This window comes from Calonectris borealis, chromosome 3, assembly GCF_964195595.1.
Source record: "Calonectris borealis chromosome 3, bCalBor7.hap1.2, whole genome shotgun sequence".
NCBI classification, from domain to species: domain Eukaryota; kingdom Metazoa; phylum Chordata; class Aves; order Procellariiformes; family Procellariidae; genus Calonectris; species Calonectris borealis.
The window spans coordinates 75,276,222-75,298,972 of record NC_134314.1 but is presented as its reverse complement, the minus strand read 5'-3'; the positions used below and the strand labels follow the sequence as shown (position 1 = coordinate 75,298,972).

The window sequence follows — 22,751 nt, the reverse complement described above, 5'->3', positions numbered from 1 at the left end:
GTTTTTATTTCCTGATCACAAAACTGATAGGAATTTGGTATTGAATGTAATAATTTGTAACAATGCCACAGTATGCACAGTTAGATGCCTGAAGGTGAGATAAAAAAAACTTGTGGAGTTCTTTTTGGAAAATAATGGACAATGGAGCAACTTGGGACAAAAAAAATTGGTTAAAACCCTTGGAGAAAGAAAAGACTCCAAAAGGGGTGTTCTGTAAGATCGACTTGAGTGCTTCTCTAATGGGGTATATGTAAAGAGTCATAAGGAACCACCTGCTTCCTATATTTGTCAGTTTGTTGGGGGAAGAAGGTACCATGACAGCTTACCTGCTGAAGCCTTCCTCTTGCCACAAAGGCTAGGGTTTTTTTTGTGGGTGGATCTCCTGGCTGGATTTTGTTCTTTTGTAAAAATGACTGAGCTCCAGATCATATTTCACTTTTGCACTGTTTTCTAAAATGTTAAGGGAAGGATACTATCATTTATTTGTAAAAGAGCAGGAGTTGCATATATGGTCCACCATGGCAAATCTTTCAGAAAATGGTCTTATAAACAAACCTATTGTTTATTCATAGAATCATAGAATCATTAAGGTTGGAAAAGTCCTCTAAGATCATCAAGTCCAACCGTCAACTCAACACCATGACCACTAAACTATGTCACTAAGCACCTCATCTACACGTCTTTTAAATACTTCCAGGGATGGTGACTCAACCACTTCCCTGGGCAGCCTGTTCTAAGGCCTGACCACTCTTTCAGTAAAGAAATTTCTCCTAATATGCAGTCTAAACCTCTCTTGGTGCAACTTGAGGCCATTTCCCCTTGTCCTATTGCTTGTTACTTGGGAGAAGAGACCGACCCCTACCTCTCTACAACCTCCTTTCAGGTAGTTGTAGAGCGTGATAAAGCCTCCCCTCAGCCTCCTCTTCTCCAGACTAAACAATCCCAGTTCCCTCAGCCGCTCCTCCTAAGACTTGTGCTCCAGGCCCTTCACCAGCTTCGTTGCCCTTCTCTGGACACGCTCCAACACCTCCATGTCCTTCTTGTAGTGAGGGGCCCAAAACTGAACACAGTATTCGAGGTGCGGCCTCACCAGTGCCGAGTACAGGGGCACGATCACCTCCCTCCTCCTGCTGGCCACACTGTTTCTGATACAGGCCAGGATGCTGTTGGCCTTCTTGGCCACCTGAGCACACTGCTGGCTCATGTTCAGCCGGCTGTCAGCCAGCACCCCCAGGTCCTTTTCTGACTGGCAACTTTCCAGCCACTCTTCCCCAAGCCTGTAGCGTTCTCAGTTCTCTGTGCAGTAGCGCTGCCTGTGGTCTCACACTGGCAGAATGGTTGCTGTCCTTAAACCATCTTGTGCTGACTTTCATTCCAATACTGAAGCATTATCTGTGAGACCATACTTTGAGCATTACGTGTTTAGGAAAAATTGTCAGCAGCTTGTCCTGCTATAAGACCATGAGTTCTTCCGCAGACTTTTTCAAGGTGACTTTTCTCCTATTAATATACTTACTTCATCAGACCTATGGACTCTTGCCTATCCTATTTCTGAAAGTAGTACATAGCTTGCTGAGTCAGGGAATGGAAAGAGGAGCTTTGCCTCCCTAGAATATTGGCCGCAAATTATGGAACACGAGGCTCTGGTGTAGTCAACCAGCCATGGCATTTGACAATCCTTTTATTTTAAAGCTGTGAGTAGTTTTAAAGCACACTTTTTGCGTGTATCTATGGCCCTGTGTTCCCTGTGCATGTACAGAATATTTGGCTGTGCATATAACTATTGCATTAATGATCAAATGATGGATGTATACCAGATACTAATGTGTATATTTGTAAATGTACAAAGGAAACTTTGAAAACTTAGTTTCTGTTCATTAGATATCTAGACAGTGATGCAGTGAGCAAAGTAGGTTCAGAAACATAGGAACTAACTTGAATCACACACACACCTTATTTTGCAGCCAGATAATACTAACTGCTTTTCATTTTCCATTTTCAGATTCCTGTTACCAGACAGACTCAAAAAAAGTCATGTCAAAATACGGTGTGAAAGGGCTATTCTTGTGGTATTTCTAATCAGGATGGCACCAGACAACATCAGAAATATAAAAATAAAGCTTATATTAATGACATTGACAGCCCTTATGTCAAAGATAAAGCTGTTTGGATAAATTTCAAATAAGCATTTGTGAGTTTCAGTTTTGTTTGAGCTATTAAGTCTAACAAGGTTCATGGACTGCTTTATGATAATTATTGTTTTGTTGTGGCTCTGTATAGTCTTATCAGATATAAGACATAATTGGCCAGTGCAGTTTGTAGCAGCAAAGCTATTAGCTTCTAAACTAAAATTAATATTATGATACTTCCCATATGTTTTAGATTTCATCTTCATCTTTTGTTTTCCTCACCATTGTTTTATTTGCAAATCAATACAGGCAAAAAAAGAGAAGAATCCAGACACCTCACTGCTTAAGGTACGTAGAAGTTACAGGTTTGTGATAAAAGAAGGTCATCTGACATGTATGCTTTTATACATTTAATTTTGTTCTGCAGGTGTTTACTCTTGTAACAGATTCACAATAGTTTTCAAAGTAATGTGTGAATCTTGGAAACTGCTGACTTGACTAGTGTTTTGTCTCCAGTCCACTTAAATCCCTCTTTTAATTGTCTGGACAGAGTTTAGAAATCACTTTGAAGTTTTTCAGCCCTCACAATTCACATTTTCAGTTGCTAACAAACATTTATGCAGCTACAGCTTGGCTCTGAGACTCTTCGGTTTCTTTTAAGCGAGCTGTTTTTCCTCCTCTGCTGTTTCAGCATTTAAATGCTGTGATAGCTCCATGGCGTAGCAAGGGGCTCTGAGTCTGTGGCAGAGCCTAGAAGTGAGTCCTCGTGTAGAGTCTCACACCAGAGTCACGTCCACTCGTCCATCTATGCTTTCACAGCTTTCTGAAAAGTTTGTTTCCTAGGAGTTTTCTCATCAGTTTTAGAGAAACAAGTAAGACCCTGCTGAATAATGTGTTACTGTTTGGAATCAAGTGAAAGATCTATTATTTATAGGCTTGGGGTATTTTTATAAAAACTTCAGAGATGTGCCCAAGATAATTATTTGAAAATACAGTCAATAAAACCAGACTAGAACCAACAACCATCCCTCAAAATATGACTAATTAAATAGATGAAACTATACAGATGAAGAATCTACCAAACACACTGAACAGCCCCTTTCAAGCTGTGGGTCTAACACAAAAAGCTTCCTAAAATGTGTATACATATACATATACATATTTATATATGTATATACACATAAGCAGATAATAATGAAGACATCAGCCATTAGCATTTAATCCCAAGTCAGTAAGAAGAGCCTATCTGCTACTACTCCGTTTCATAGCCTTGATAGGTTTTTGCTGTCCTGTGATCCTTTGTCAACCTGACACCTTGTGAAACAATCCTTTACACCAATTCTAAACTGATGTAAGATGTTGCTAGTTCATTTTCCTTTCATGGAAATGAGTACATGAGGACAAGAACAAGGGCAAAGTTGTCCTAACAACAGGCAGCATTCAAGAATAAAAGCCACTCAGAAGCATTCCAGCATTATTTCTGCCTGTTTCCTCTTTAAGCAGCCACCATGGAAACAGCTAGATGGCATTTAGAAAGAGAATTTAAAATAAATCTTTTATTTCCCCTGGAATTACTGAAGAAATATTAAATTACATTTCAAACGACTTTAACGTGTTTAGGTTGTTTTACTTTTTTAAATATGCAGGGCTGTTTCTGCTTGGAATATAACATCTCTTTCAAGCTAACGTGTTGTTCAATTTCCTGGCTGTGATGCTGCAAAAATATGCTGCCTCTCTTTCTAACTCTCTGCAGACATTTATCTCAGTAATACTAGCTGGGGGGGTTATTTATTTCACCATGTCAAGAAACTTCTTCTTCTCCTCTATTAGAGTATTCATTTTAAGGTGATTATTTTCCATTTGAATGATCTTGAAGCTCATCCTTTTGGGAAACATAGCATGAAACCATAGGTCTCACTTAAACTTATTTTGAGAAAGTAAATGGTACATTGACTTTGCACTGGCCTTTGGCAGATGGGTAAATTTTACCTTCTGCTTCAACTCTTGATTTATAGAATGCATTTTTCAAATGTTGTAAGGCAGTCAGGCCTAATAATGGATGTCTCATATTTTCTTTAAAACCCAGGAAGATCACTGAAGAATTACTAAATGATTCACCAGTGGGTTGTATTTTCTTTACAAGGCAGTGAACGGGCACGTTTCAGCAACCAGGTGTGGCTGCAGCCATCCCTACGCACGGGCACGCACTTGGTCCCAGGGCATTTGGTGGAAGGAACCCTTTTCACATCCCTTCCTTCCTCCTCCTGTCACTGTGCCCCAGGGCAGGGAGGACAGCTTCGCTCCCCCGGGGAACCTGAGGCAGACATCCAGGTCAGCTTCTTTTCGCATGGTGGTTTCACCTTATTCTAGATCGTCCTTTTTAAATTGGTAATTGATAGTCATGGATCCTTCTGATTTTCTTCATGGAATCAATGGAGCTCCAGAATGACTCTCTGACTTCCTAAGGTTGCTCTGGATTTAACAAGCTGTGTAACTGCTCTATCAGGTTTGACATTAGAGTGAGAAATTACCTGCAACCTCCTAAATGCAGCTCCCAAGGACCTCATTACAAGCCAGCTCCCTCTAGCTGTGAAGATGGTGTCATCTTGAACACTGAGGAGGAAGAAAGGGAATAAAAATAAAAAGACTTGAAAAAGAAACATTCAGTGTGTTTTAATCCTCTCAGAGCTTAGTCTGTAACGCAGTGCATGGGGACTTCTGTTCACAAATCCTGTTAGCAAACAACAGGATTTATGTATGTAGTTCCCAAGGCACCACTTTTAAAATTGTTCTCCTTATGATTTCACTCCAGCAAAATCAGTTCATAGTTTATAAAAATTACTCATGAAATAAATCTTTTGGGAATATCAGTAGTGCTTTGCACTTTATGGTCTTTTTCAGATAGCTGTCTCAGAAAAGAGTTCTCCGACTTCGAAGACTCTCTGTCACTTGCATCCTTTTTCTGAGTAAGCATTTTCTATTACATTTCTCTGTGTTCACATGTTGGTTTCTGAAACCCTCCATTGTCCCCCTCCATTCCCTCGAATAAAAGATTTTTTTCTGTTTATACAAATATTTTTTCAAATTCTAAATCCAGTTTTCTTTTGTATTTATGAGAACTGGTCAAAAACAAGTTTTACCAAAAAAAGTAACTCAGTGAGGATAATGGGAATGTTTTGGAAAAGAATGCCTATCTTTACAGATTTCACCATGTCAAGAAACTTCTCCTTTTCCTCTATTTGAGTATTCGTTTTTGAGGTGATTTTGACATCACAAAGATAAATTTCATTTTTAATTGCCAATAAATCAATCTTGATTTGGCATTTCTGCTTTCTTCAGTAAGAACCACTCCCTTTAAAATTTCAGCAGTGTAAACAATTCTAGTTTCTTTGAAATTTGTTTATAGAATGCTCTGCAGTAATTCTGTAAGTCAGTGCTTTCCTATCAACTTAAAATATGCAGATAACTTTGTTTTTCTGACAAAGCCTCTTTTTCATTTTATTTATTCTTCTTTTATACACATATCACTGTTTAATCCATTCTGGTTCCACTCGTTCTGAAGAGAGAGAGTACTGATACCAAAAAATTGCATTAAAAAGTGCTGCCTCTTATAGGTCATGAGTTTGCACTAAGCCAAGAAGGCAGGATCTCTGAAGCTATAAATAGCACAGGAATAATGGAATTATTCCCCCATATCATACTAATATGGTCCACTGGGGTCAACATTCACCAACAGCTACTAACTGTCAGGGAATACTTAAGTGGTGAAAGACGTGAAGGGCTGTTGTGTTAAGAGACGGGAGATCTTAGTCTCAGGTCTCTGTTACCTTTACTTCTGACTTATAAGTAGTCATGTTAACACACCATTACTGACATCAGAGGTGGCAATAAACCAGGAATAATGAATCAACATCATCCAGAACTTTCTTCCTCTGAGTCATCATCCAGGGACCTGTGTGGCTATTCCAGTATTGAGTGTCAAGTGCTGAAACTGCCCATGGCCAGCTTCCTCCTTCTTGCAAGGGCACGTTGTAATCCTGGCTACAAATCCAGACTGAGCGAGAAAACCGGGTAACTTTGGTTACGGTGGTGACTTGATGCAGCTTTTGATGAATAGGGCCAGATAAGGGATTGTACACGTATGGGTTTTATAGCTGCGTTGAGATGGCTCTAAGTCATGACTATAACTTGAGTTTTGCTATGGGGTACCCACTTTTGTACTTGAATAGTCACAGAGCAAGGGCACCTTAAACAAATTAATGTTATAAGTATTATAGTATATTTTAGCTGAAACATACCCAAGGCATCTTTAGGAAAACATGCAGTAAATCGCAGAGGATCTCATAAATGTAAATGTAATGCCCAAGGCTTAACATTTACTTATTCTCTCTCCTCTTTCTTTTTTTTTTTTTCTTTCTTTTTTTTTTTCTTCTCCAAGCAACACTTCATGTGAAGCTTCACAGCATACCATAAATTTTCTTCCAACTAATAATTAATTTACCTCTGGCTGATACATCTTGCAGAATGACAGCATGGAACTGCTAACAGTACCTTAGGAGGACATAGTAATGGCATGGTGCTTGAGGTTGGGGATAAAGTTTATGAGTTTGACTATCCCTTCAAATTAAACATAGTAAAGCTTGCTTGTAGGGGAACAGGTATGAATATTTAAACAACTAAATGCATTGCTGAATCTATTTAGAGACCTATTACGAAAACCAGGACATATATCAGATGTTCTACCATTGATCACAGTCTCTGAGCTCACAGCTACCTGAGCCTGATTGATCATGAGCCCTTAAAAAAAAATTTTTAAGGCAGATGCAGAATACTTTTTTGTTATCAAAAATCCATAAAATATTTAACAGTTTTTGTTGGCTGGATTTACAGAGGCTTTCGTGGGGTAAGGAAAAGTCTCTAATAAAGAGAGGCAGCATTGAAGGTGGCAGGATTTGACAGACAGATTATTTGATTCATATTGGAGCTGATGGTCTTCAATGATAGAGAGAGTTATTTTAAGACATAGAACACTTCCACTGTTCATTGTTTCCATGGACCAGAAAAAACCAACTCATTCATGAGTGGCAGTTTGTCACAGAAAGTGTATATAATAAGGCTGAAAAGGAAGAACTTTGGAGTTACTATTTCCCTTCCAAGCACTGGAGCAGCATTAATCACCTCTTCACCTTATTCTCTTGGCTTCTTATATTTCTGATTCCTTCTCTATCTTCTTCAGAAGATCCCTTTCCTTGAAAGATGAGAAGTGGGAAGAAAGTCTGATATGCCAAAAAAATGCCTTAGAAAAATTCCTCATCTCTACAGCCCTTCTCATTATCCTTCCGTTCCCAGGCAATTAATTTCCAGTGTTGATTTTATTTTCCCTTCAGGAATGTATTGTGAAGACAGATAGTTTCCTTAAACCTTCCTCTAAGTTTTCAGGAGCAAATACCAACACATTTTCCCATTTGAGGATATTTTGGGCTGGTTAATGGTCCTCTGAGAGGGCTCCTGAAAGACAGTCCATGCCTTCCATTCCCACCCCTGGGCTGAAATGTGAGGACCTTTATCCATCCTCTAGAGAGAGAGCAGAATTATCTATCACTGGATGCACTGAAACTGGGGCCAGACTCTGCAAGCTCTTATTAATAGTGAGAAGACTGGAAACAAACCCCTGGACTCCTAATGCCAAGTCTTTCCTTGCTAGTTGCTTGACCTATTACCTTGGCATGAACCTATGCTGCAGTATATCTGAAAATCTTTGTTTAAGAAAGGACATAGGTTACACTTTAAAAAAACAACCTGTGGGTCAGTGACTCCAATTTCAGTAGGCTCCTTAATGATTTGGGCACATCTGCAAATTTTAGAACTTCATTATTAAAAGTACCTAGTCCTCTCTGTTACCTCTTATTTGCTGGGCACACTGAAAAGACCTCACCCTTTGAAAACCAGGTTCCTTGTGAATGGCTCAATCTAAGCACTCCAAATGCCAGATCATGTTGGAAAACTCAGGCCATGAATTCTCCATTGAAAAAGCTATTGTTAACAAAACCTTTTTGGGGGAAAATATTTTACACTTTTGCTTTGTACCACCTCTTTTTTATCTGCAATAAGAATTAGGACTTTTGACATAATTTCCTAATTATGAGTTTCACAAATGGCAATTACTTTAAAAATAATTTAAGTCATAGATAATATTTTTTTTTTGGCCAAAGAGAAAGTAATTTCTTTGAAAGTGGGGACAAGCTGGAACTGGGTGTTGAATTGGACCGTCCAAGGTGTGCGAGTGTGTATCTAGAGGAATGGTGTTGAGTGCTAGGGCCAGGAGGTGTGAAGATTTGAGCAACATAACTGGATAGAGAGGAGGAAGATTAAACTTCAGGCCTTTTTTGTTTGATAACTAGTTGTTATTATAAACCAAAATTTAAAACTCCACTAGGGATTGAACGCTTTTTGTTTTATGCATTGGTTCATAGGATAATTCATGTCACAGAGGATCTCAGGAGGTCTTTAGTCCAATCTTCTGCACAAAGTAGGATCAGCACATGGCTCAGACTGGATTACTCAGGGCTTTATCCAGCTGAGCCTTGAAAATCCAAGAATGAAGACTAGGATGGAGATGAGGCTTTGTGGTTAAAATAACAGTCATCCTCAGACCTTCTTGGTCTGAACAGAGATTTAATTTAGTTTTTCTTGTGTATATGTGTCTGTTAGGCAGACATTGCTTTGTTGCTTTATTTCTAGCCTTTGGGTCCTGTCAGTCATAGGTCAAATACTTATTTGAGTGTGCTTTTTGTCCTCTGAAGAATGTTAGCAACCTATCTATCTGCTGAAAATGGGAGCTAGTCTTGGCTTGATGGCAAGTAGTTCCTGAGTGAAAGGAACACTTGGAATGTTAATGACAGAAAATGACACTCCAAGTAATATGCCTGGAGTGGAAGGTTCATGGGAATAGAAAAAGCATACATGTAATGGAGTGGTATCATTTGCAGTGTCTCAGAAACATCCATAGATGGATGAATCTGGGACGCTTCAGGAATCTGAAAAAAGGACTTCTTAGTTCATTGGTGATTATTCTGTTTTACTAATAATCTGATTAAACACAAGAAGAAGCAAAGAATCTCAGTCTATTTTTATGTCCTAATTTGTCCTACAGATTACCTAGTGTACTGTGGGAATACCCACCCTGGTCAGCCCTAGGATTGTGGTTATGAGATTCCACTTGCATTCTGGATCAGCAATCACTCTATCCCACCATGTCCAGAGGCATCACCAAGTCAAAAAATCTAACAGTGGGGGATAATCCTTTGGAAAAAATGTTGAGCTCCTAGCTAACCTAACTAACTTATACTCATAGGACTCCTGCCTGACAGGGTGCATGCTGGAGAAATTTTAATCTCAGTGGGCCCCTCGGAGAAGCTTGCATATGTAAGTCAAATAGGCTCACAGACTACCACAGTCTTCCCTAAAGGCAAATTGCAAGATGAAGGGCTTACAGAAGAACTAGATTCCCAAGGAAAAAGTTGAGAAATCTCCTTGACAGATTGATAGCTGAGAGATGCTGAGTGAGAAATCACTTAGAGCACATTCAGAGTAATAGTAGTTAAACATCAGTTTTTTATATTTTTCTCCATGAGCCACTGAAAAATTCTTTGTGAAGTTTGTGTGTGTCTGGATTGTGTTAATAAATTATTCATTTTTACCTTTATCTGTGCTTGTGCTAATGGTAATTTTAGGACATCTGGCAAAACCTACAACATTCTGCTGCAGGTAAATAGGTACTGGAGTACTCTCACAGTATGTACTGCTGTAATACAGTACCACCAAATTGCTTGGACCAGTTGGTAGCTGGCAATGCAGATTGTATGTGTAATGTTTTCCAATGAGTTTTATGGTCCTTGGCAAGCAGCAGGACAGTGGAGATATTGTCTGAGCCCAAGCATCTCCTGGCAAAATTGTAACACCTTGTTATGTCCTCCATTCTTTGCAAAGATAGTATCTTTTTTAGGCTGCAGCAAAGATCAGCCTTAAAAATATATATCGAAATATACCATCAGAATAAATGGTAGGACATCAGCCTTTGCCCTTAACAAAACATCTGAAAAGCCATGTCCATTATTTCACTGTGAACTCCAGCACCACAAATAAAGATGCACAATTTTCGTGCATACTGCAGTTTGTATAGCTGCTATTAGTATTGTTACGACAATTTTTGATTCCAAAGTCAAGAGAATGTTTTCAGTTTCATGAAATGGTAATTAATAATCCATGTATTGTTCCCTAGGGTAAATCAGATGGGCTTTTAAAAAAGCCTTTCATATATAGAAAGCTATAGGTTTTCTACTGAGGTTCAGAGTTATTTAAAATTACATCCAATGCAGAAGGAGATATGCAGCTCCTGCAGGATTCTGGCAGAGATATAAGCTGTCCACAAGATTTTCTTGAGTCTGTTACATTAAGAGCTGGAGTTTTATGGAGACAGGAAATCTAGACCAGGTCATTGCTGTTGGAACTCAAATGAGAGAAACAAATTTCAGTCCTTTCCCAGGTCACTTGGTACCATTTGCTGTTATATGATGGTGTTGTCTTTATTCAGGGCAGCCACCTGCACAGGAGACTGTATGACCAAGAACACTACATGCTCAAAAGGGAGCAAGAGGATTTTACCCTAGTACCTACACTGATCTGTGATCTTGGTCACATCAAAATTTTTTTCCTTTCGATCCTGGAAAAAACATGTCCTTGCCTTGCACTGAGATGCTGGGTATTTGTAAAGTGTTACCTATGAATATTTCAGAAAGAGATGGGGTTGTGACGGGGCTGAAGAACAGTGAGACATAGGTGAAACTGAAGAAACAGAGTCAGATAATGCAGAAATAAAGAGGATGGAAAGAAAAGAGAGGAAGGCAAGAGCTGGAAAGAACAAAAGGGTAAGCCAGTAGCAGATGACAAAGAAAAAGAGAGGTATTATTTAAAACAGAATACAGTTTAACTTCTTAAATGTAAATTAAGAAATTAAGAAGGGAAGTGGAAAAATAAAATGAGATAGAAATAGCCAATAAGAAAATAATCCAGAAATGGAAAAATGGAACTAGAAAAGAAAGAAAATGTATAGTTTAGTGTAATGAAACACACATCATATTTCTTTATTTTACATGACTGCTACTGATGCTAGGGAAGAAGGAGTAGCTATTTTATACAAGGATATAATAGCAATATAGTAGGCATCTCTTGAGTATTATTAAATGAGTTTAGATGTGCTGTAGAATGAACTCCAAATCCCTGTCTGGATTGGAAAATTGTGGGTTTTTTTTTGTTTTGTTTTATTTTGTTTTTAAATAATGTTGGTGACTGTGTGTAGATCCAAACATAAGACGACTGTGCCAGAGAAAACTGGCATAGTGCCAAGAGATCTCCATATTCTATTTAAAACAAGTCATCCATGTTTTGGAAGGAAAAAGAATAAGCATCTTACCAATGCTTCTTAAATCCCTCAAGTAATACTTAATCTTATTGTGTTGTTTCTTTCTTACATTATCTTTTCATCACTTTCTCTGTATGGATATCTGGTAGGATCTGATGGATGTCAGCCAAGTCAGTGCCAAGTTGCAGAAGACCTGTTTTTAAAGGTGTTCTGAAGTGTCAGCCACATTCAAACCAAAGAATATGACTCTTACCCTTTCCTTCTCCTTCTCTTGCTACTGTGCAAATGAAACTGGGAAGCATAGAAGTTACCTGGAATTAGCTTTAATATTTCACCAGGTTTTGGGGAGCATTTTTGGTGCTTGCTTCTCTTGCTTCAGCAAAACAACTCTTAACCTTAATAATGTAATCTTCTTACCCTTGAATGGTTCAAAGTACTTAAAGTGTTGTCTTGCAACACTGTCTAATTACTGCAAGAGGTAACTGTAGATGGTAACTGCTCCAGCTTCATCCAGTTTATGTTCTTCATCCTAACCCTTCATCCTCTTTGCTTCAGTGATCCTTTATGGGAATGCAATGACCTCTATGTCAGTGCCAGGCTCAGGAGGAGTCAGTAAGAAATTCGTGGTTGCTGCTCTGTGAAAGCCAGCAACATTAGTCATGGGCCACTTACTAATCATGTTTTTTCAAAATTTGCAATACTCTTTCCCTTGTTTTCTTTCATTGTGCTACATGCCTAATATTGTATCATTTCCTGTAACATTGTGAACGAAGGACCAAAAGTATGTTTTTTGTTTTGTTTCATTTTTTCTCCAATGCACCATGGACCCACCACTGCAGATCTGACCCCCCCATGCAATATTTCTAGTAGGAGAACCTTTATCCTCAGTAAGATGAGTCATCCTGCCGTTTGCTTTGCTTTTCTCTTTTTTTCATATTTATGCTGAATCCAAACCCAAAAGATTCACTTCACTCCCAATTACCATCTTGGAAAGATAGTAGAAATGATAAATTTCTGGTATTGAAGGAACTCAGGGGATTAACGGATACAATAACATTAAAATTGGAAATGAAAAAAAATAGTTTTTTTTTTCTCTAGGTGAATATGGTGAGAGGAAATGACAATGAAAACCAATGGAAATCTAACCCTGCATCCGTACACTAATTTTAAAAATCTTAGTTGACTACAAAATTTATATACCTATTAAAACGTCCATACTATGGAGATAAAGGTACACAAAAGCAAATTACTGCCATACCCTATTTTCATAAGATTTTTTATGGGTTTTGGTGAGGCAGAGAATTCTGAATATAATATATTCAGTATCTCCTGTTTCATACATGGAGATAATAAGACTAGGAATTTCAGGTTGCAGTTATTAAAAATAATGACTAGCAGTAATAATAATAATAATCAGTGACTTACTGTTAATAATTAGTAGTGTTATTGAATTAATTTTGTGGGGTGTGTGTTATTCCCTTCAGAGTATCCGTTATTTATCAAAGTGTTTGTGTGTCTACCTTCTACATGATGGCCAAACTCAGAAATCCTTGCTTCTTCCTCACAAACTCACCTTAGTCTCCTCTGCACTTAAGCTCAGCAAGTTGTTTCTCATCAGTTCACTGTGTTCCCAGAGCTTGGAGGGCAGTTGGCAGGCAGTGCTTTTGGTGGCTTTTGCGTTTTGTTCACAGCTGGATGTTTTCTCCATGCTACCGGTACCACAGCGGATGTTTCCTCATCAGTTGGTTCGACCATTTCCCATGGGGGTTTGCCAGTACGAAGGACCTGTGGAGCACTGGGAGACCCTACAGATGAGAGCCCTGAGGGTGGAGGAATGATAAACACCAGTGTTTTACCTGGAAAACTGAGTAGTGGACTTAACTGATACTTAGCCACTTTTTTTCGCCTTATGAATGGCTCAAAGGAGCTATATAGTTTTTCTGATAGGGAAGAAAAAGGCACATTCGTCTACTTAGGTCAACAAGAGTTTTAAAACTAATGTACTGTGGCTCTGCAAGGGTGAAAAAATGGGCATTTTAAGCTTAATGGTAACAAAAATTCCTCTACATTAGATACTTGTTCTCACATCTTATACTGAGATTTCTGATCTTACATTTATTCCACAATTGTATAGAAAACAGCAATTTAGAGAATGTTTTATCGGTTTTCAAACTTTAATAGTTATAATTATTCTTTCTTTCTCTTTAAGGCTGTTTCTATTATGCTTGCAAACATTTATCTTCCTGTCTTTTAATCTGCCTTTTGTTTTGAAATTACACTTTATCCTTTTATTTCTGAGAATGCAAGAAGCATCATATGCAGACAGCAGAAACTTAACTGAAGTCGAGACCATATATAGAAATACAAAATGTGAGAAACGGACAGAACACTGGCAAAGTGCCCTGTAAATCTGTGTAGAATATCTGCCACAGACCTGGAAAACTGCCGAAGCCATAAGACATATATCTTGGCTTGTAACTTGATTAAAACACGATGGCAAAATTCTGCTCTCAGAGCTGAACAATAAATTGCTTTGTGTTGGTGTTGTGTGTTCACTGCACATTCAACCCTTCCACTGACATCAGTGCAAGACCCTGGCTTTGAGGGTTGTACATCTAACTTGAGGGTTGTCATGGCTTTGTGATGAAGATGAAGATGAAGACGAAGACGAAGACGAAGACGAAGATGAAGATGAAGATGAAGATGAAGATGAAGATGAAGATGAAGATGAAGATTCATCTGTAAAATAATGATGACTTCTTTGGAAGCACACACACACACAAAGCCTCTTCCTGAAATGTAGCACTTTGTCAGAGCTGCCTGTTTTCCCTTCTGTTTACTCTGGTTCTGGGATCTTTCTTTCAACACACTGGATATGCTGAAAGTATGTCTAATGAGCAGGGTGTGCTGCATTCAATTCCTGCTAAAGCATCACTGCTTGGAAGGGCAGAGACATGCTCTGGCATCCATGGCACTATAACAGAGTAACTCACTCATGGTTTAACCTTGAAAACATGTCCCTGTGCCTTCCTTTCCCTTTCTGCAGCATGAGTGTAACAATACAGGCCATTTTTCAAATCAATGGCTGAAAAGTTTTATAAAAGAGCTCTTCTCTTTCCAGGTGGAGAATCCCTTGCTATAAAGGATCCCTTGCTATTCTAAGTGCTCTAACATGCCCTGACTCTGTCTTGAAGTTGGCTGTGCCATTCAGTGTGAAGGGTTCATTTTTTTTAATTACTAGCTGAAAGATATTGGGAAATAATTGCTGACCCTTGGGATGAGTTTCCGTTCTTTTACAGCCTAATCCTTCAATCTTAAGCATGGAAAAAGTCATTCCTCAAACTCACCTATGTGACTGACAGCATTTCTGTGAGTGAGAGCCAAAGGATCTAGTCTAAAGCCCTTTGAAACTGTTGATCTGACTTGGCACTCAGCTATTGTATCCTTGTCTTAGCAGAAAGCGTAATTGCAAGCAAAGCCTTTCTGGGACCATCTGACTTCCTTGAGTGAGGAAAACAGCCAAATCCATCTTACTGAAAGCAGAATGATATCCTTTAGAGATTACCAAATAATATCATCTTTCTGATGTCTAGCTCTTCTCTTTTTCATGTAGGAAAGTAGCAACAACAGCAAACGTATCCAAAAGCCAGGAAAGGATTTTTCATGAGGGATTGCAGAGGTTTTTTGCTGCTCACATCTCTTGTTTTTGCATACTAATCTCCATGACAAATTGTGCTTCATTCTTCTCCTGTTGATGTCAGTGACAAAACTCCCACAGATTTTAGCTGGAACAGCATCCAACACTGTTTTGCTGATGGTTTGAAAGAAAAATCATATTTTCTCATAAGTTTAATTTCTTGGCCCTTTTCCTTCACAGCCTCTGTCTAGAGGCATGGAGACCTTGTGGGAGCTTAATTTATAATATCCCTGTTACTGTCATGGCAACAAATTACAACGTCAAAGTCCCAAGGACTGTATTGTTACAACTCACAAACAGCTCTCAGGAAAGAATACTACTACTAAATTTCACTGAAGGCATATGACAGGCCATGAGGAATGGCATGAAGAACGAACATGTCTGAATCTCTGCTTTTGCGTGTGTTTTCTACTCCTCCCTTATATGTTTGAGCAACCTTTGGTCTTTAGAAACCATTAAATCATTGTCCTGTTCCTAATATTTCCTTTGGGAAAATGTGCCAGAATGTGGCACAGCTCAAATCTCCCTTTTACCTAAATGTCAAATTGCACCTCCTATTATTACACTTTTTTTTTTTCCATTCATCATGGTTCCTGTAGGGAATCTGGCTTCAACCTTAAGTACCGTAAGGAACAGCTGTAAGTACTCCATCATAGAAAAAGCCACTAGTCTGTAATTCACATTTGCAATGCAGGCAGTGTGCAGAAAGATCCCTGTACCCATTGCTGTGCTGACTGTACTTCAAAAATTCTTATGTAGCTAAAAAGAAAGACATAAATTAATATATGCACTATATGTGTGAGTTATCGTAGCTTCATGTTTCTTCTGCAGAAACAGTTCCAAAGGAACATCAAAACAATACCTTTAATTTTAAAACTAGATTCCCAAGCAAAATCCTTATTATGTTATGAGGCCTATTGGCCTAACAATTGTGAATTCTATGTTCAAGTTTTTCTATATAGAAAAATTCTTGTAAGGGGTTTAGTGTAAGGAGAATAGGTTTTTCTCACTAACATGAACTGGGAAAACTGACAATACTTGCCTTTATTTTACAGAACAGCTACAGCAATAAAGTTGAACAGTGATCACAGTCATTCTCTGAGCAGCACTTGAAGACAGATGATTGCTAACTCCATGTTTCAATATTTTTGTGCTAGAATAAAAGTACCTTATAAAAATTAGATTGATCTAGTCTAATTAATGTAATCTATATTAATTTAACCTAATTTAATTTAAAATTAGATTAAATATATAGACAATCTTTACAAAGATGTTAATGCAGAAAGTCAATTAGAAACATCTGCTCCAGAAAAAAATTGAGTGTCGGTAAGCCAGTTGATACAGACAACTGACCACAGAGCGACTGAGTGGCTGCAGCAAGTTACCTCTGCAGTCACAGACATGCACACATGTTTATACTGCGAGATGAAAAGTGTTATCTTAGCTCATGGTAAAGGTGGTGTAAGGTCATGCATTTTAGCTGCAGTCAGGGTAGCGGGGAGATTGTGAGATGCATATACTGTCTAGTAGTGTGATTTGACTGAAGATCAGCTCAGTCCTAGTAACAATTGCTAGAGATTGTCTGGCCACCACCCTGGCATCTGTGCTATTACATCTTCTCTGTTTGCCTTCATTTTCCCTCTGAACTGAAAGGAACTGTAAAGGGTCTGCAGCTCAGAAAATGGCCTCTGAAATGAAGTACATGGAAATTAAACTGGGTTCCTCTGGACTTTCCAGCAAAGAAGTCTTTTCTGGGGATTTTTGTAACTATCCTTTTCCTCCCATTGTCTAAGTAAGACTCAAAGTTTACATAGCTGGTGTCTTGGATGAAGTTATCAGAATAGACATGCTCCCAGCTATGTGGGCAGAAATTTCCTACTGCTGTTTTGATTGACATGTGAAGACATAAGTTAAAGCATTTATCAGATGTTTTCTCCACCCTCCAGAAAAAAGAAAAAAAGAACCACCACAATATTTTTTATTTCAAGATTAACTTTTTCACAACAGATAAAAAGAAATTCTCTCAACCTTATAGTCTGAGTGAGAATTGTAGCAGCTAGGCTGAAGGGCTTAGCAAAACAAACAAAAGCACAACAGACCAGTATTTAGCAAGAGATTTCAAATAATAGGAACGATCGCCAGCAGCTCATCTTTTATTTAGTTAGAGATGGTTTCCACCCTAGCTGGTTACAAAACCATTCTACTTTTTGAATCTATCTTGTCCAAGTGTTCTGAATGATGTGCCAAGGAGATTTAAGTGCTGTCAACACTAGTCTTGTTTCAGGGTTGACTATGCAAGAATTAGAATGGGGTTTTATAAAGAAAGGTGTTCATGTAAAGTGAAAGGAGTCAAGGCGAAAAGGGACGCATTGCCTTACTGAGGGGGTATTGAGAAAGGCTAGATTTTAGTCTAATGAGGCCAGTTTCCTAAGGGTCCTGGTACGTTCAGTGCACAGAAAACGGCTACAATGGTAGGTGATTTGGAGCAGTTAAATTACGCTTTGTCTGGCGTCTGCCTTCTTGAAGCATCTCCACCGACTGCGTTCATCCCACACTGCCTCGTCATGGCTTCCTTATTCCGTGCCTGAATGTTTTTCAAGCCATGACAGTGTGCTTTGTACACAAAGTAAGCACAGCCCTAGCCATGCGGAGTTCAGTAAATGAAGAGAAATGGAGAAGGTGGAGACACATGAAAAGAAACCCATAGAGTCATTTTTGTACTGGGTGGGGGAAAAGTTGGGAGGGAAGGAAAAAGGGATTCTCTATGCGTCTTATTAGGCAGCAGAATTGCAGAAGGACTTAGGATCTGTTTACACTCTGCAGTCCAGTAATGTTGAAAGACAGCCAAGTTAATCATGGAGCTAAAAGCAGAGGAGTCAAAGCAGAGTGGTGCTGTGCCCAGGCTAAATTAAACTGTTAAGAAAATAACAAGCCCTGGTGGGGCTATCCTTTCCCCGGACCAGAGCTCGTATGTCTGTGCAGCACTTCACTGAACATGCTCTTATTAATCTCTAGGAGATCCTTAAATGTGGAGTTTGCTCAGTGAACTGGAATAATTAGGAGAGCCGATAACAAGAAAATGAATCTCTTTTGCTCTACAAAACAGAATTATTATCTGGCTGATGCTGCAGTTAAGTCCACCTTAAAGCTTTTTATGTGTGTCCTACATGAGCCAGCCACCCAGCAGATCCCATTCCTCAGAGTGCTGTCTGATGTCCCCATGCTGATCCTTCTTCTGATGTGGCTCCCAAATTCATATTTCTTTTCTGCAATCTGATTAAATCATTTGGTATCACTGTTATGGATAGGCATCTAGTATTATTTAGGTAAGGTGAGCTGGAAAGTGTGAAATGGAGGAGGTTAAATGGAATAAAGTGCAGGTAGGAAACAGGTGTTTTAAACCAGCCTCGTGCTTACGTTGCAAAGGAATTGTGTAAATAGTGGGATCAGTAAATACAAGCCTTGGAATAGTAGGATGATGTTAGAAGACTACAGAACACTGAATTATTCTGCTCAGATTTTAGCTTGGTTTAAAGTTCACTGGTATAATTATAGGTAATGAGAAGATAAGGCTTTTGTATCAGGATGTTAGGAGACATTGCTTGAAAAAAAGGGGTAATCCTGCAATGAAGATTTACCTTAGAATTTGGGACAGACTCTGTGTGAATGCAGAGTTAGAATTTGCATTAGGATTTATCTCTCCCTGCAGAACGTGTCACCCTTGTAATTATTCATTCCTCCAAAGCCCCATTAAATTAAACAGTTCATATGAATTGTCTCCTATGCAATACAAAAAGTGCTTGAAATTTGAAGGAAATTAGTGTGCAAACATAGGGAAACTGAAAGCTAACTGGATTATCCCAAAAGATGGTTTTTAATTAAAAGTAAATTGCTACCTGAAAAAATAAGTTCCTACACCTGCCACCAACATAAGAAACACAGAGTAACTCTCTGTCGGTGAAAGAGTTGGAGCATTGGCAACGCTGCTTCCCACTCTAAAGGGAAGAGTCAAAGGGCTGCTTGACTTACCAGAGAGAAAGGAAAATGCTTTTAAAAAACTTATTGGCATGCATAACTCCTTCCTCTTGCTTTATCTGCACTACAAGTTTTCAGAAAGCAAAAAACATATTTGCATGTAACTCAGTACTGTGATGAACATTTTTTTTTTGCTTTTATTGTTTCCTTTCTTCTAAGCAGATCATCTATCTCTGGAGTCTACTATATGATTATCTGGCTATATTTGAGAAATATGTTCTAGTTTTGGAGGACTCTCATGTTCACACATCTGAGGAATATGTGATGTACTATAATATTATCCATCTGTGAGGACACAGGGGAAATGCGTCAGTTAGGGTTCAATGAACCTACGCTTCTGTAAAATCAAAAAAGTTGACAGGGAAAACCCAGCACTTGGCAAAAAATTTTCTTGAGACACACTGGTCACCAAGAATACGACTGTGGCAAAAGGCAGTTTTGTGCATCTGCCAGCTGTGCATCCCAGCTGTGAAATGGTGGAGTTCTAGCTTCAGAGTTGCACTGCGGTTTCCATAACACATTCCATTTTCCTTATAATCCTGACCCGGCTTAAATTGTAATGCTAACTGTGAGCTGTAAAGCAGCTGTGACATTCTGTCCACAGGAAAGGCTGAGCCATTCTGGTGGAAAAAAGTGATTCCTGGATATCTAAAACACCTTTGGAACTCAGGAGTCAAATCCTCAGCTGATGTAAAGAAGGATTGTTGCATTACTGTATCTGGAGCTCTTGTTCCCAAAGTGAGCTTTGGTTTTTATGATAGCGATGGGAAGCTTTTTGTTCCTTTTGTTTTTTGAAAATAGGCTGCTGTTCTGTGTGAACTCTGAATTGTATTTCTAACGTGCAGCATTGCTCGCCTCTAAAATCACCCCTGGAGAGTATAATTGGAGTCCCTTTGGCTGAAGCGTTTGACTTGGCTATATTTTCTTCTGCTGTTCAGCTCAGTGATGTATTTCACAGTGAAAGTCTTGCAGTCACTTATTCCCTTCTCAGGTGACCATCCTTAAAGCAGCCTGTACAGCACGTAGGAAGACGAGAACACTCAGAATTGAAGTGAAGCCTTCGCTGGATATTGTACACATCAAGTTAACATTAAGAGTACATACATATTTTATGAGACAGATTTTTACATGAGCAGAATGAATTCGATTTTTCAGAAGCAATGAACACCTGGTGCTAGATTTTAAGTTGTGTTAAGCTGTGATATTTGAACACAATAAATAGTAGTTATCACAAATGACCTGGAACCTGTTTAATTGTAAACTGGGATCCCAATTCGTCATCCTAGGCATTTCTTCATTAGAACTTTTCAGCAAGTTTTGTTTATTATATTCCATTATTCTCTAGGATAATGTGCAACTTCCTCCTCTGCTCCCCAAATATGGTCCATAATTTCTGGGCTTCTATCAAGCTTATATCAATATGTAGCAGATACCTCAGCAACAGGTTAGATGTACCTGGATTACACAGATTAAGGATCATCTGCAATGGGGAATAAAGAAGAATTAAACTGGTATAAAAGAGAGAAGCACATACAAAACACAGTGACGTTCTTATGCATTTTTTCTGGTTCATTTGTAGAAAAAATGAAATAAAACCAGAAGCTCTGTTTCAGAATCTTAATAAGCCTCAGAAGGTATCCCTGGCCCTGAATTTTGCCAAAAGGTGGGAAAACACTGAACTTTTCCATTATGGTTTTCCTGCAACGACAAGAAACTAATGGAAATGGAAGCGGTCATTTTATTTATAAATGATGGACAGATTATTTCTTCACGATCACTGTCTGGCCTCAACAACTACCTATATGGATAAGACTATTAAAAAGGAAGTGGGATTTCAGTTTATGGGTTTTAGGACACAACTGTTTGACTGTTGATCAGAATGAGAAACGCAAGAATAGGAAGGAGGAATGAGTTGAAGCAAGATTTGAGGTCGTACCTCATTTGAAGAAAAATGTAGCAACCCTACAAAAGAGCTGATCTCCTATCATTCTCACCTCTGGACCATTGGTGTTATGCTGCTAAACACTGAGTTGAGATTATTGCAGGAAGAAAACAGGTGGGGATTAAGGTCAGAAATCTATTGGAAAGGAGGTTTCTTTACTTCTGCTGCTCATGAAAAAATTTACAGGGTTTTTTGTTTGCTTATTTGTTTGTTTTCCCCTGTAGCATCCAATTTTATTCTTAAAACAGTCTTTCTCCAGCATTGATATAGTATGATATTTAAGTGCCAAGGCACCGTTCTGAATCTTTCATGGTTTCTTCATCTGTCCCAGCTGGTGAATTAAATCAAATTAGTAATACTAGTATAGTCACAGCAATAGAAAATTAACCCCATTGGTAATATTAAAGCTTTAAAGAGTGCATGCTACCATTTACATATTCTTATACAAACTGTTAGATGCTTGTCCCTTCTGAAATATAGGTTCAGCACTGGAGTGTGCGAGTCATATGTTATTGCGGGTGAACAAAAGAATTTCATCAGCAAGCTGGAAGGCCAGCCTGAAGATATGACCAGAAATCTTCATGTCCAGCTGTAACTAGCTTGGAACCGATAAGGAACTGTTTTTTGCTTTGCCTTCCTATGACAGGGAGCTGGGAATAAACATCAAAACAAAATCTTCGATATGGTCAAGTATGCTTTGGCAGTCAGCAATATCACATGTGATGCTGGTAGGAGAAAGACATAAGAAAAACAGGTTCTTCTGCTTTCTGCATATACAGCTTGGATACAGGACTGTGGATTCTCCAGGGTTTCCAGTACAGTTTCTTTCATTGATTGGAAGAAGTCAAAGTCTTCAAAACTGAAGATAGAAAAGTGATATGATAAGAGATATTTTCTAAAATAAGATGCCTCCCAATGAAATTAATTCCTAAATAAGAGATGTCTCTCTCTACTGCTGCAAGAGATATTTTCCTTCTGATTAGACAGGAAAATGAGAAGCTGCTGGACAACACTTAAGATTAACTATTCAACTTTTATTATTATTGTTATTTATTTTATTTTGAACTATTAAGATTAACTCTTCAAACTCCTATCCTTTGACAACATTATTCAAAATTCCATAATGTGCAGGCAAAGTATTTATCTCATCTTGTTTACAGCAGCATTAGTTATTATGCATAATTTTTCAGGAATGATCAGTCAACATCCTTTTAATCACCTCTGTTCTCTGTTTTATTCCTTCAACATAAGAAATTTTAACTATGCTTCTGCTCATTTCTCTTTGTGATTATTCTCGTTTCAGTTTGGCACATACGGTGTTTCACTTCTCTGATTAGCTTTGTTTACACTCCTGTGTTTCTTTTTAGATTAGACTTTTTAGATAAAAACCAGCTCTTCCAATTGGATTTAACTAAAACTTCTCCTGGCTTCAGCAGAGAGGCAGTTCCTTTCTAAGATGTACCTTAGGAAGCATGCGTGGTGTGGATTTCCGCTGTCTGCAGCTTACTCCTTTATCTTCTTCAGTGT

The 22,751-nt window shown here is 38.5% G+C and overlaps 1 long non-coding RNA gene across 1 annotated transcript in view; it reads right to left on the bottom strand.

Annotated features, from left to right (window-relative positions):
* LOC142081400 (uncharacterized) overlaps window positions 1-22,751 on the bottom strand; it is a 109,721-nt gene that overhangs the window by 42,676 nt on the left and 44,294 nt on the right. The window contains exons 2-3 of the long non-coding RNA XR_012673315.1: window positions 13,124-13,370; window positions 4,661-4,742 (exon numbers count right to left, since the gene is read on the bottom strand). This is a non-coding gene — a long non-coding RNA (uncharacterized LOC142081400). The remainder of the gene's footprint in view (window positions 1-4,660; window positions 4,743-13,123; window positions 13,371-22,751) is intronic.